This window comes from Cnephaeus nilssonii (genome assembly GCF_951640355.1).
Source record: "Cnephaeus nilssonii genome assembly, chromosome: 7".
NCBI lineage: Eukaryota > Metazoa > Chordata > Mammalia > Chiroptera > Vespertilionidae > Cnephaeus > Cnephaeus nilssonii.
Window position 1 is genome coordinate 90,558,518 of NC_137078.1, and position 13,132 is coordinate 90,571,649.

The window sequence follows — 13,132 nt, forward strand, 5'->3', positions numbered from 1 at the left end:
TAGAGGATAAGTAAAAAGGGCTGTAAGTGCAAAGGAGGTCGAGGAGCTGGAATGGACTTGGCTTGTTTAAGGAGACGGAGGTCAGTGTGGCTGGAGCATAGTCAAGGTGGAGAGTAGAGGTGATGCGTCAAAGAAGAGGAGACACCTACAGCTGAGTTCACCTGTGATTCAGCAGTCTGTTCCTAGTACAAACCCTGGAGAAAATCGTGCACATGTGCCCAGGAGGTGTGCACAAGTATGTTCCAGGCAGCCCTATCCTCAATCCTTAATCACACCTCAAGTGTCCATCAAGGAGAATGCATGTATATATGTAGAGTATTCAGAGAATGAAGTATGAATCCTCAGTCAAAGAATGAATCACAGTGACATGCCACAATGTTGATAATTCCTAGGAATGTAAATTAAGGAATAAGGTCCTGGATAATTAAATGCAGTTTACTGTCCTTTTTTATAGAGTTAAAAATATACTTTTTAACTAAAAGAACTAAAAATTAAAAACATACTTTTTAAGGACTACAAGTAGGTGAACAAAACTATAAAAAAGCAAGCAGAGTGTGATGGACCTAGGATTCTGGATGGTGATTAGCTGAAATCTGGTGGGGATGAGGTCAGGTTACATGTTGCTAGAGGGTCTAGCTTTGCTTTAGTAGTTTTTGTTTTGGGTTTATTGAAGGTTAATTTACATAACATAATTTTCCAGTTTTAAGTGTAAAATTAATAAGTTTTGACAAATACAGTTATGTAACCACCACCACAATCATAATACAGAAGTTTTTTTTATTTTTTTATATTTTATTTATTGTCTAAAGTTTTACATATGTCTCCTTTTGCCCTGCTTGACCCACCCTCTCCCCCCCCCAGCCATTCCCAACCTGGGTAAGCCCCCACCGCCCCAGTGTGTGTGTCCATTGGTTATGCATGCATACAAGTCTTTTGGTTGCTCTCTAACCTCCCCCCCCCCCCCCCCCCCCCGCCACTTGTCTCTGGATCTATTCTTGTTCATCAAATTATGTTGATCATTATATCCCACGTCTGAGTGAGATCATGTGATATTTATCTTTCTCCAACTGGCTTATTTCACTTAGCATAATGCTCTCTAGTTCCATCCATGCTATTGCAAATGGTAAAAGTTCCTTCTTTTTTACAGTGGCATAGTATTCCATTGTGTAGATGTACCACAGTTTTCTAATCCACTCATCTGCTGATGGGCACTTAGGCTGTTTCCAAATCTTAGCTATTGTAAATTGTGCTGCTATGAACATAGGGGTGCATATATCCTTTCGGATTGGTGTTACTGATTTCTTGGGATATAGTCCTAAAAGTGGGAATACTGGGTCAAATGGGAGTTCCATTTTTAACTTTTTGAAGAAACTCCATACTGTCTTCCACAGTGGCTGCACCAGTCTGCATTCCCACCAGCAGTGCACGAGGGTTCCTTTTTCTCCACATCCTCACTAGCACTTCTCGTTTGTTGATTTGTTGATGATAGCAGAAGTTTTTAAAAAAATATTTGTATTTATTTCAGAGAGGGAGAGAGACAGAAACATCAATGATGAGAGAGAATCATTGATCAGCTGCCTCCTGCATGCCCCCTATTGGGCATTGAGCCCACAACCTGGGCATGTGCCCTGACCCGGAATCAAACCTCAACCTCCTGATTCATAGGTCCATGCTCAATCACTGAGCCATGCTGGCTGGGCAAAACTTTTTTAATTCTCACCCGAGGATGTATTTATTGATTTTTAGAGAGAGGAAAGGAGAGAGAGAGAGAGGAACATAAATGTGAGAAATATCAATCTGTTGCCTCTCATATATGCCTTGACCAGGCAATTGAACCTACAACCTTTTTGGTGTATAGGACGACACTCCAACCAACTGAGCCACCCGACCATTCCAGAACACTTTTAATACCCCCAAATTTTCCTCCTGCCTGGTTTCATGCTGTCTTAACACCACACCTGGCCCCAGCATCCAGTCGTCTGCAGTTTTGCCTTTTCTAGAATCTTTACTACAAATGAAGATACAGTCTGTATCTTTTGTTTCTGAGTACCTTTTACTTAGCATAATGCTTTTGAGATTCATCTGCGTTATTATGTTAGATGTGATTTTGAAGGTGCTTTAAGTACATTATTTAAAACTAGAGGCCTGGCCGAAACCGATTTGGCTCAGTGGATAGAGCGTCGGCCTTCGGACTGAAAGGTCCCAGGTTCGATTCTGGTCAAGGGCATGTACCTTGGTTGCGGGCACATTCCCAGTAGGGGGTGTGCAGGAGGCAGCTGATCGATGTTTCTCTCTCTCATCGATGTTTCTGGCTCTCTATCCCTCTCCCTTCCTCTCTGTAGAAAATCAATAAAATATATTTAAAAAAAATAAAAAAATAAAACTAGAGGCCTGGTGCACAAAATTTGGGCACAGGTAGGGTTCCTAGGCCTGGCCAGCAATCAGGGCCGATCAGGGCCTTCCAGATACCGGCTGGGGCCTTCCTTCATTCCACACCACCCCCTGGTGGTCAGTGCGCGTCGTAGTTAGTGATCGAACTCCTGGTCTCCCGGTCAAACTCCTGAGGGGACACTTTGAATATTAGGCTTTTATACTAGTACTAGAGGCCCAGTACACGAAATTTGTGCACTCGGGGAGGGGGGTGTCCCTCAGCCTGGCCAGTGCCCTCTCCTAGTCCGGGAGCCCTCGGGGAATATCTGACTGATGGCTCGCGAGGAGCGGGCCTAAGCTGTCAGTTGGACATCGTTAGCGCTGCCGCGGAGGTGGGAGAGGCTCCTGCCACTACCACTGTGTTCGCCAGCCCTGAGCCTGGCTTCTGGCTGAGCCGCACTCTCCATGTGGGAGCTCACTGACCACCAGGGGGCAGCTCCTGCTTTGAGCATCTGCACCCTGGTGGTCAGTGTGCATCACAGCGACCAGTCGTTCTGCCATTCGGTTGATTTGCATATTAGCCTTTTATTATATAGGACTAGAGGCCCGGTGCATGAAAATTCATGCACTGGAGGGGGAGTCCCTCAGCCAGGCCTGCCCCCTCTCACAGTCCGGGAGCCCTCAGGGGCGGGAGGCGACCCGGCGATCAGGGGAAGGCGACGCCCCCATCACACCTCTGCTGCTGCCACTGCCGGCAGTGCAAGCCTCAGCTGGCCCTGGTTACCTGAGCCTCAGCCGGCCCTGGGCAGCTGGGCAGCCGCCGTCCGAGGCTTGCCTGGACCTTGGGCTGGCCCTGGGCCGCTGGGGGGCAGAGGGGACTGGGGGGCTCCGGAGGCAGGCGTGCAGAGAGGCCGGACCCACCTGGGGGTGGGCCCAGCCGTGCCATGCGCCTGCTGCTCCGGTGGGGCTGAGGGGACTGGGTGCCGCCATCTTGTGGCTGTGGGCGTCGCCATCTTTGAGGGTGTGACAGTCAATTAGCATATTCCCTCTTTATTAGATAGGATATACAGATAACTATATGTCTAACTAAATGAAAGTGGCCCATGAGTGAACTAATGATGCCTGAAACAATGATGAGAGTATGACATGGGCTGAGGATTATAATTTATCTAGTTCTATTGCCTGAAAGAGAGAATAAAAACACGAGAGATAGCGGTGGGTGAAGGACAGATCCTGTAGGGTTTATTTTCTGGTCAGGTAATAAGGAGTTAGGTCTTTATTTTCAGCATAAGGAGCAAGCCATGGGGGAGGGGGGAGGGGGGAGGGAGCTTATTAAGCGGGAGAAGGGCCTGGGATCTCATCAAAAAATCTCTTCATGGGTGCTGCGTGAAGGATTGTGGGTGAGAGAGAAGGGTACCAGCTGGAGCTACTTAGGGGGTGGGCAAAATGTGAGGGGTGGGGCTTGGCCTTGGGCAGTAGAGATGGAAACAGATAGGGGTGGGATCAGGGCGTATTTTGGAGATAGAGCAATACCTCTGTGAAGCGTGAAGCACAGTGCCTGGCACAAAGTCAGTGAACTTAGTCCACATTCACCCGTGGAAAAGACAGCACATCCTTGGCTGTTGCAATATCCTATGGTGCTCAATAAACATTTGCTAAATAAGGCAAAGTGGCTCTGCAGGCTTTCCTGAGTCACCCCTCAACACCCAGAGCTCTAAGAATGGCCAGGCTCCTTCCTGCTAGTGCTCCTGACGCAGCAGCGTAGAGCCCTCCTCTGGGGCTCTGCGCGCTGGAAGCCGGGAGGAGGGCCATGCTGAGCTGCTTGAGATGGATCCCCCAGGCGGAACGTCAGGCATCAGCTAGGCAGGTTTTCTCTCACAAGGACATCCCCTCCCATTACACCCTCAGTGACGTCTGCACCCCAATACCCTGGGCCCATGGAAAATGTGTGGACACAACAGAAGCAGCTGTGAAAATCCTTCAAACTGTGATAAAAATAGCTGTGCCTTCCCGGACCACCTGTTCCCTATGGGCCTGGACATGTTTGTTTGCTCAGCTTTAAAGCTCAGAGTGATTTCTCAGGCCCTGAGCTGAGGAAGAAAGAGGGAGGAGGGGGGAAGCTGTGGGAAGGTGGGAGACAGGTCAGATACTCCCACATTCCACTGAAGAATGGTGAAACAGAGCCTGCAATGACCTAATGATGTAATCCATCTCTTCTGTCTGAAAAATAGGGGCATTAAGACCCAGAGAACTGTGAGGACTGGCTTAAAGCCCCCTGATTTGTCACTGCCTGGCCTGGCAGAAGGTAACCCACAGCCACCCCCCCAACTTCACACTGTAAGCTGTCCCAGCCTTTATCCAGGTGTCCTTGAGCAGGTCCCGGCCTCTCTGTGGGCTCTGCAGATAGACATGTGGCCACCCTGGCCCTCTGTCCTCCAGGACCACTGTCCCATCACCATCTGCTGGGTCATTTCACCTCCAGGCCTTGTGAACATAGTCAGCGGCACTGCTGACTTACCCTCTGGGGTTCTCTGGCCTGGGAGCCGATGGAGCAAAATCCCTACAGGTGAACCTTTTCCCAACCCCTGGGAAGAGGGTGCTGGCCAGGAAGCTGGAGGGGCCAGCTCTACCGTAGGCCTCAGCCTGAACACAGCCATCCACGTCCTGACTGGGCAGTGGAAGTGGGCGTGGGAGAGCATGGGGAATTAGGAAGAAGGTATGCAGGGGGAGGGTGGGCGGCTAGGGAGCCTTTTCCTTGGGGAGTTCCTTTATTTCAAGTTCCCACCTGATGGGAAGTTCCATGAGGACAAAACTGTCTCTTATTCACCTTTGAATTCCCAGTGCCTAGAAGGGGCCTGGCACACAGTAGGTACTCAACAATATACATATGATATTAAAAGAGTCAGTGACCGAATGAATGAAGCTAAAGGACTCTTCAGATGCCTGTCTCTTTCTACCCTGAAAGTACAATTGACCCTGACGTTCATAAAGGGCACATCTGGAGGCTGGGGCTCTGTGTCGGGGAAGCTCGGCGGCAGCCTTGGGATGGTGGTTCGGAATGGAGCCCAATGAGGCAGGGGGGTTTGCCTGCTTTGTTCACAGCTGTGACCCCAGGTCTCAGAACAGAACCCAGTGGGCACCCAGTACAGAATCAAAGGTCAAATGGGATTGGAAAATACAAGATTAAACAAAGTTCAAATGCTTTCCTGCAGGACCAGCGTTCACTGTGATTCATACACAGTGATATTTTTTTTATTGATTTCAGAGAGGAAGGGAGAGGAAAAGAGAGATAGAAACATCAAGGATGAAAGAGAATCATTGATCGCCTGCCTCCTGCACACTCTCTATGGGGGATCGAGCTTCCAACCAGGACACGTGCCATACACAGTGATTTTAAGTCCAGAACTCTCTGGTGCCTCATTGCCCTGGAGTTCCCCCTTCAAGCCCCATCCCTCTCGGATGGGACAGCCCAGCTTCAGGTGGGGAAGGAGGCCCAGGGTCAAACAAGTGCCCCGTCTGCCCTGCAATGGCACTGAGAAGCCACCGAGGAGACCCAGGACTGGGATCGCATGCAGGTGGCTCTTGTCCCAAGGAAGCCGCTGCCTGGGCTGGGACCTGAGGGATTGTTGGTCCATAGTGCCATGTCTGTCTGGGCCTGAGCAGGGGTGGGGTGAGAGTCCCTCCCCCCAGCTGCTCTGGGGGATGGTGGTGAAGGAGGTGTGAAGCCCTCCTCCTTACTCCCCTGCCCTCCTGGCATATACACATTCAACAAATATTTGTTGAACACCTACTAGATTCCAGGCATTGTCCTGGTCAGCGGGATGACCTTCTGCCAGGATGACAAGTCCTCTGAGCTCACAGCCAGCAGGGAGAGTGAGCAGCAGGAATTCAGTCAGTCTGCTGGATCCTCTCCATCTGCTCTCCACCCAGCCCCACCAGCCCCACCCTGCCCCTTTGGCCGACCTGATGGATTCCATCAGTGGGCTCTTGTCCTCTGGGTTTGGTTCAGCCCATGGAAGGTGCCAGCAGGAGACTGGAGGATGGAAGAGAGAGCAGTTCCAGTATCTATTCCCCAGCTCCCTCCCTGCCGGGCCTCAGGTTGGCAATGGCTGCGTCCTTCCACCAAGGCCCTGTCTCCATTAAACTGCCTCTCCCTCTGGCCCTTCAGGCCTGGACTGGTATCAGCTCCCCATTGTTGCTAGCCACGGGATGCTCACCATCCCTTGTTAATTTCTCCAACCCTGTCTGTACTTTTGTTAAATATTCTTCAATTACCCCTGGAGTTCTCCTCCCGGATCTTGACTGATGACACATGTTTGCACAAATGTAACAGAGACCCCAAATGATAGTGCATAAAGTAAGATAAAATGTATTCTCGTCGCCCAGCTGGCGTGGCTCAGTGGTTGAGCGTCGACCTATGAACAAGGAGGTCATGGTTCAATTCCCGTTCAGGGCACATGCCCGGGTTATGGGCTCCATCCCCAGTGTGGAGCGTGCAGGAAGCAGCCAACCAACGATTCTCTCTCATCACTGATGTTTCTCCCTCTCCCTCTCCCTTCCTCTCTGAAATCAATAAAAATATATTTATAAAAAAATAAAATAAACAAATAAACAAAATAAAATGTATTTCCCTCTAACTTCAAAGAATAAGCTGGCGTTGCAGCTTTGCTCCATGAAATCCATCCGTAGGGTGTGCCCTCCCCTACAAGCCATGTGTTACGGGCTGTGCTCCCCGCCCCAATATCTATGTTGAAGTTCTAACCTCTAATACCCCAGAATGTAATCATTTGGACCAAGGGTCATTGCAGGTGTAATTAATTAAAAGGAGGTCATTACATGGGCCCTAATCCCATATGACCAGGGTCTTTACCAAAAGGGAGACTTTGGACACAGAGAGAGACACTTAGAGGGAAGATGGCCATGGACAAGCCAAGGAGAGGGGCCTGGAACCCAGCCTCCCCTGCAGCTCTTGGAAGAAACCAACCCTGCTGACACGTAGACCTCAGACTTCTAGCCTCTAAGACTGCGGGAGAATACCTTTCTGCTGTTTAAACGACCCAGCTTGTGGCCCTAGGAAACTCACACAGCACAGCGGTGGCGCCGACACTGCACCCACATTCCAGACCGAGAATGGCAAAGAGCAAGCACGGGCTTTATCTCTAAGCACCCGACCTGGAATTTGTGTTCGCCTCTTCTGTCGATGGTCAGAAATCAGCTCTGTCTGCCTTACAGCCAGCCCCCAAAATTAAATCTTTCCCACCTGCTTTGTGCCACCTCAAGCCCAGACCTGCAGGTCTTAATCATCCCCTCCCCACACCCCGAGGAGAGAGACACCCCACCATAGAATGAAAAGTTTCTAGGAAGCACGTGTTAGATTTCAATTACCCAATAACTGCCCAGTGAGAAGCCAAGAAGAAAAGCTAGAAACCTGCCTGACACTATTAATTTTTTTGATGGTGTGAATAAAGCTTATTCATTAAAAGGAGGAAGAAAGAAGGAAAGAAAAGAAAGAAAAAGAAATCAGCTCAGGCCCTAGCTGGTTTGGCTCGGTGGATAGAGCATTGGCCTGCGAACTGAAGGGTCCCAGCTTCGATTCCGGTCAGGGGCACATGCCTGGGTTGTGGGGGACTTGCAGGAGGCAGCCGATCAATGATTCTCTCTCATCATGGATGTTTCTATCTCTCTCTCCCTCTCCCTTCCTCTCTGAAATCAATAAAAATATATTTTTTAAAAAAGAAAAGAAATCAGCTCAGGCCTCCCCTGGCTGCTGGGGAGCCTGGGAAATGCCCTGTGCACCAGGGAAACTCCTCTGATTCTAGAAAAAAGGTTGAGTGTCTACTAGGGGCCGCTGCAGGTCTCTGGCACCAAATGTCACAGATAACTTTCAGATGCAAGCAGCAGGAGCCTTGTCTCAGGTAAACAGTTAGGAAATGCATTAGCTCACAGGACTTCAAGTTCGGAGGTGGGGTAGGAGGCACGGGGGAGGTACACCAAAGTCCGGATTCTGTTCTCCGCCCTTCCCGTGGCTCTGCCCTGCACAGGCTGGGAGTCAGCTGGCTGATGGTGTCAGTCAGGGTCAACCAGAAAAAAAAAAAGAAATCTCAAGTATTTGAAAGCGAGGGAATTGGTTACCCAGGTGAGAAGACAACAAGGAAGGTGGAGGAACCCAGAGATTAGCTACAACTACCTGCAGGGACAGAGGAAGGTGAGCCAGGGTCACCCAGCCCAGACCTGTTCAGTGGAAACCTTGGAGGAGGTATAAGGAGAAAAATACCGTAGTTTCTTGCTTCCTGCCGCCCTCCAGTCACCCACCAGTGCCTCCCATTGGCTGAACCCCGCTGGAAAGCAGATGTCGCTGGTCTCTGGGGAATCCAGCCCGCAGGAGTCCGTGCCCCAGCCCCCTGCCCAACCACAGCGAGGAACAAACCTAAGGCTGGAGCTTCCGTGGGAGGTGAGGGCAACAAGGGGCCTTTGAAGGGCTTTCAAGGAGAGAACATGATGTAAAGTATGTTTTCAACTCTGACTGCTGAGTGGAAAATAGTTTAAAGAGGATCACGAATACCAGCGGGGAGACTAGCGGGGAATCTACAGAGGTTGTCCCGGTAACCAGGTGGGGGCAGTGGAGGAGCAAATGAGCTGAGGATGTGGAAAGTGTTCAAGAAAGACGAAGCCAAGAACTGAGAGGGGAGCCACACGGGATGTACACGAGCAAGCCAGGACGACCCAATTCTGTGTCCCAGATGCACGGGGGTTTGCACACAGCAGGCACTCACACAGTGCATATGGCACATACACAGCCACTGCACACACACGCTCAGCAGTGCCCCGCCCCTACGGCTCGTTTTCACACAGCCGCTGACTTCCCTTTACATGGAATTATGCCTTGTTGAGTTCCTATTCCTGGAAGGCTTTCGGCCACAGGAACAGATGGCTCCACATAAAGAGATGTACATGGTTCGGGCTGTCTCACCTAACCAGAGGGTGGGGGCAGGACGGTTGCCGATTTGTTAACTCAGAGGCGCGGTGATGCCACCATAGACCCAGCTCCTGTCATCTCTGCTCTCTGCCAGCCTCAGCGTGTTGGCCTCTCCTCTTGGGCTGTCCCCTTCTCATCCCAGGAGCAGACAAGGATTTGAAAGCAGGCAGTTTATTTGGGAGGTGATTCTGAGAAATAAATGTAGGGAAGCAAGGACATGAGATGGTGAAGGGGGGAAAAGCCAAGATGGGGTGCATTCATGGACATCTGGGGCTCGATCCCACTAGGAAACCCTGGGAGCTGACTCCTCAGAGTTGTCCCATGCACATTCCCCGAGAACACCTAGTGTGCACAAGTTAGAATTACTCACATGCACATGTCCATCATGCCCAGGGCATGGTATGCAAGCACACGCTCAGAAGTTGCACCTTGCCTCCCCCATGTACATGCACACCACACACACACACACACACACACACACACACACGCACCAGAGCACACACCTCCTGCCCATTAAAACAAACGTCACTGTCTTAATCTGCTTGGGATGCTATGTAAAATACCATAGACTTAGTGGCTTAAACAACAGACATTCATTTCTCACAGTCTGGCGGCTGGGAAGTCCAAGGTCACTGGCAGACCTGGTGTCCTGGTTTGCAGATGGCCAGCTCATTGCATCCCCACATGGCAGAGAGCGGAGAGCAAGGAAGCAAGCTCTCGTGTCTCTTCTTATGAGGGCACCAAGCCCGTTCATGAGGGCTCCATCCTCATGACCTCATTACTCCTCAAAGGCCCCACCTCCTGATATAGTCACACCGAGGTTAGGATTTCAACATGTGGATTTGGAGAGACACATTCAATTCATAACAATCTCTCTCGCTGCTTCTTACTCTGGCCTTTGGCTTGTGCCTGACAAAGGCTAGGACATTAAACGGTTCTGACAAGAACCACCCCCAGGACCCTTAAGGTGGAATTGCTAGTAGGAGTTGCAGTGCAGGACGAGTGCCAGAGGGGGGAGCAGAGCAGACCCTTCCTGGAGACACTCTGGGACTCTCTGGCTCAGGATGTAAATTTCCATATTACCAGCAGGAGGCGCCCGAGAGCCATTAGTGTCTTCAGGGTTTTTTTTCTTCTTTTTTAAAAAAAATATATTTTTATTGATTTCAGAGAGAAAGGGAGAGGGAGAGAGAGATAGAAACATCAATGATGAGAAAGAATCGTTGATCGGCTGCCTCCTGCACACCCTCTCCTGGGGACCAAGGCCGAAACCTGGGCATGTAACCTTGAAGGGAATGGAACCTTCAGTCTGCAGGCCGACGCTCTATCCATTGATCCAAATAATCTACAGCTCTTCTTCACTTTCCATCACCATTTATCCCCCCTGTACCCTCTTCCACCTCCACCCCCACCCCATTCACCACACTGTTGGCCCTGTCCATGAGTTCTTTCCCTCTTATTTTCTTTTTTTTTTTTTAAATATATTTTATTGATTTTTTACAGAGAGGAAGGGAGAGGGACAGAGAGTTAGAAACATCGATCAGAGAGACACCGATTCAGCTGCCTCCTGCACACCCCCCACTGGGGATGTGCCCGCAACCAAGGTACATGCCCTTGACCGGAATCGAACCTGGGACCTTTCAGTCCGCAGGCTGACGCTCTATCCCCTGAGCCAAACCAGTTAGGGCTATTTTCTTTTTTGATCAGTCCCTCCACCCACACCCCCCAACCCCGTTTTTTTGTTGTTTTTTTTTCTTCCCCTAGTAGATTTGTGTAAGGGCTTGTTTGTTTCTGGGTGTGTTTGAGAGCGAGGAGAGGTGTGGAGGTTTAGCTGAGTGTAATGAATGCCCTCACTACCAATTCTAGGCACTGCATCACCCAGGCTCCATTGCCCTGACACAGCTTTGGTGCTCAGTTTGTGTTAAATGAAATGGATGAATGGGTAGATAAATGGATGGATGGATGGTTGAAGGAATACAGAGAAGATACCCAAAGTAAAAAAAAAAAAAAAGGTAAAAAGAGAAGAACTGGAGAAAAGGATGCACAGCAGACAGATTAGGAGGGGAATTAGGGAAAAGAGAAAAATGCAAGGAAGGCATGTGACCAGGAATGGGGGTGTCGTGTCAAGGAGTGGTGAATGAAGGGGAGCAGTGCACAGGGGGTAGGCCTTGGGGGTGGGGTGAGGGCATGTGCCTGGGGGGGGGGGGGCGGGTAGGGGAGGCCAGGGGAAGGTCAATGGGGGGAAAAAAGGAGACATATGTACTACTATTTCTAATACTTTAAACAATAAAAGAAAATTTTAAAAAAAAGAAAATCTGTAGGCCTCACCCTAGCCAGTGTGGCTCAGTTGAGAGTCATCCCCTGTATCAGAAGAGTGCTGGTTGGATTCCTGGTCAGGCCACATGCTGAGGTTGCCGCTCAATCCCCAGTGGGGGGCGTGCAGGATGAAGCCGATCAATTATTCTCTCTCATCATAGATGTTTCTGTCTCTCTCTCCCTCTCCCTTCCTCTCTCTGAAATTATAGGTATCAACCACTGAGCCACGCTGGAGGGGCTGCCCTTCAGTTTATCTGAAAAAAAAAATGGGGATGCTATTAACATCTACCTTGTAAGGTTGCCAAGAGGAACAAGTGAGTGAATGTATATAATGCACTTAGTACAGTGGAGTAGTCAGGGTTCTCTAGAAAAACTGAACCAATGGGAAGTATTCTTAACCCATATTCAGACTGCTATAACAAAAATACCATGGACTGAATGGCTTAAATAACAAACATTTATTTCTCACAGTTCTGGAGGCTGGGACGGCCAAGATCAAGGCACAAACGGACTCAGTGTCTGGTGAAAGCTCCCTTCTGGTTCATAGACGGCTGTCTTTCCACTGTGTCCTCACATGGGGGAAGGGGCCACGGAGCTCTCTGGAGTCTCTTTTATAAGGGCACTAATCCCATTCATGAGGGCTGCATCCCTAAGACCTACTCACCTCCCAAAGGCCCCACCTCCATACCGTCACACTGGGTGTTAGATTTCAACATATGAATTTGGGGCGGGGGAGACACAAACTTTCAGTCTAGAGCCATATGCAGTCGGTTCTGTTGCTTTAAGAGAAATTACATATTATGAAACCAATTTTGCCATAGGCTAATTGATATGATCAAGAGTTAAGTTCCTATGACACCTTATCAACGTTACAACTGAAGTAGGATAGTAAGAAGCTAGGAAAATCCTTGGCAAGTGGAATGGGGATACTGAGACAGATAGCTAACACAATGGCCAAGCAATATACAGCCAGATGCAGTAGGTCACCTGGACAGAAAGCCCCGGATACCGAGCAACGGGCAAAATTGGCACTGGGCCTTGCCTCCAGGGTGGCTTTTCCTCCCCTGGCATATGACTGGTCCTGCAGTTTAGACCCCCCGACCTTTCCTCCCTAGAGATAACATCTAGGCCTCAGTTGTATTTCAGTTCCAGGCCCAGAAAAGCAGTCAAGTCTGCCCAGGCACTGACCTATCAGAGGAGACCACGACCTTGAAAGGACATACCTGGAAAAGCTAATGAATATTCTATTAAGATCCCCCCTCCCCACCAGCAGGTTTGGCTCAGGGGATAGAGCATCAGCCTATGGACTGAAGGGTCCCAGGTTCGATTTCGGTCAAGGGCACATGCCGGGGTTGTGGGCTCGATTTCTAGTAGGGGGCGTGCAGGGAGGCAACTGGTCAATGATTCTCATCATTGATGTTTCTATCTCTCCCTCTCTCTTCCTCTCTCTGAAATCAATAAAAAAATATATTT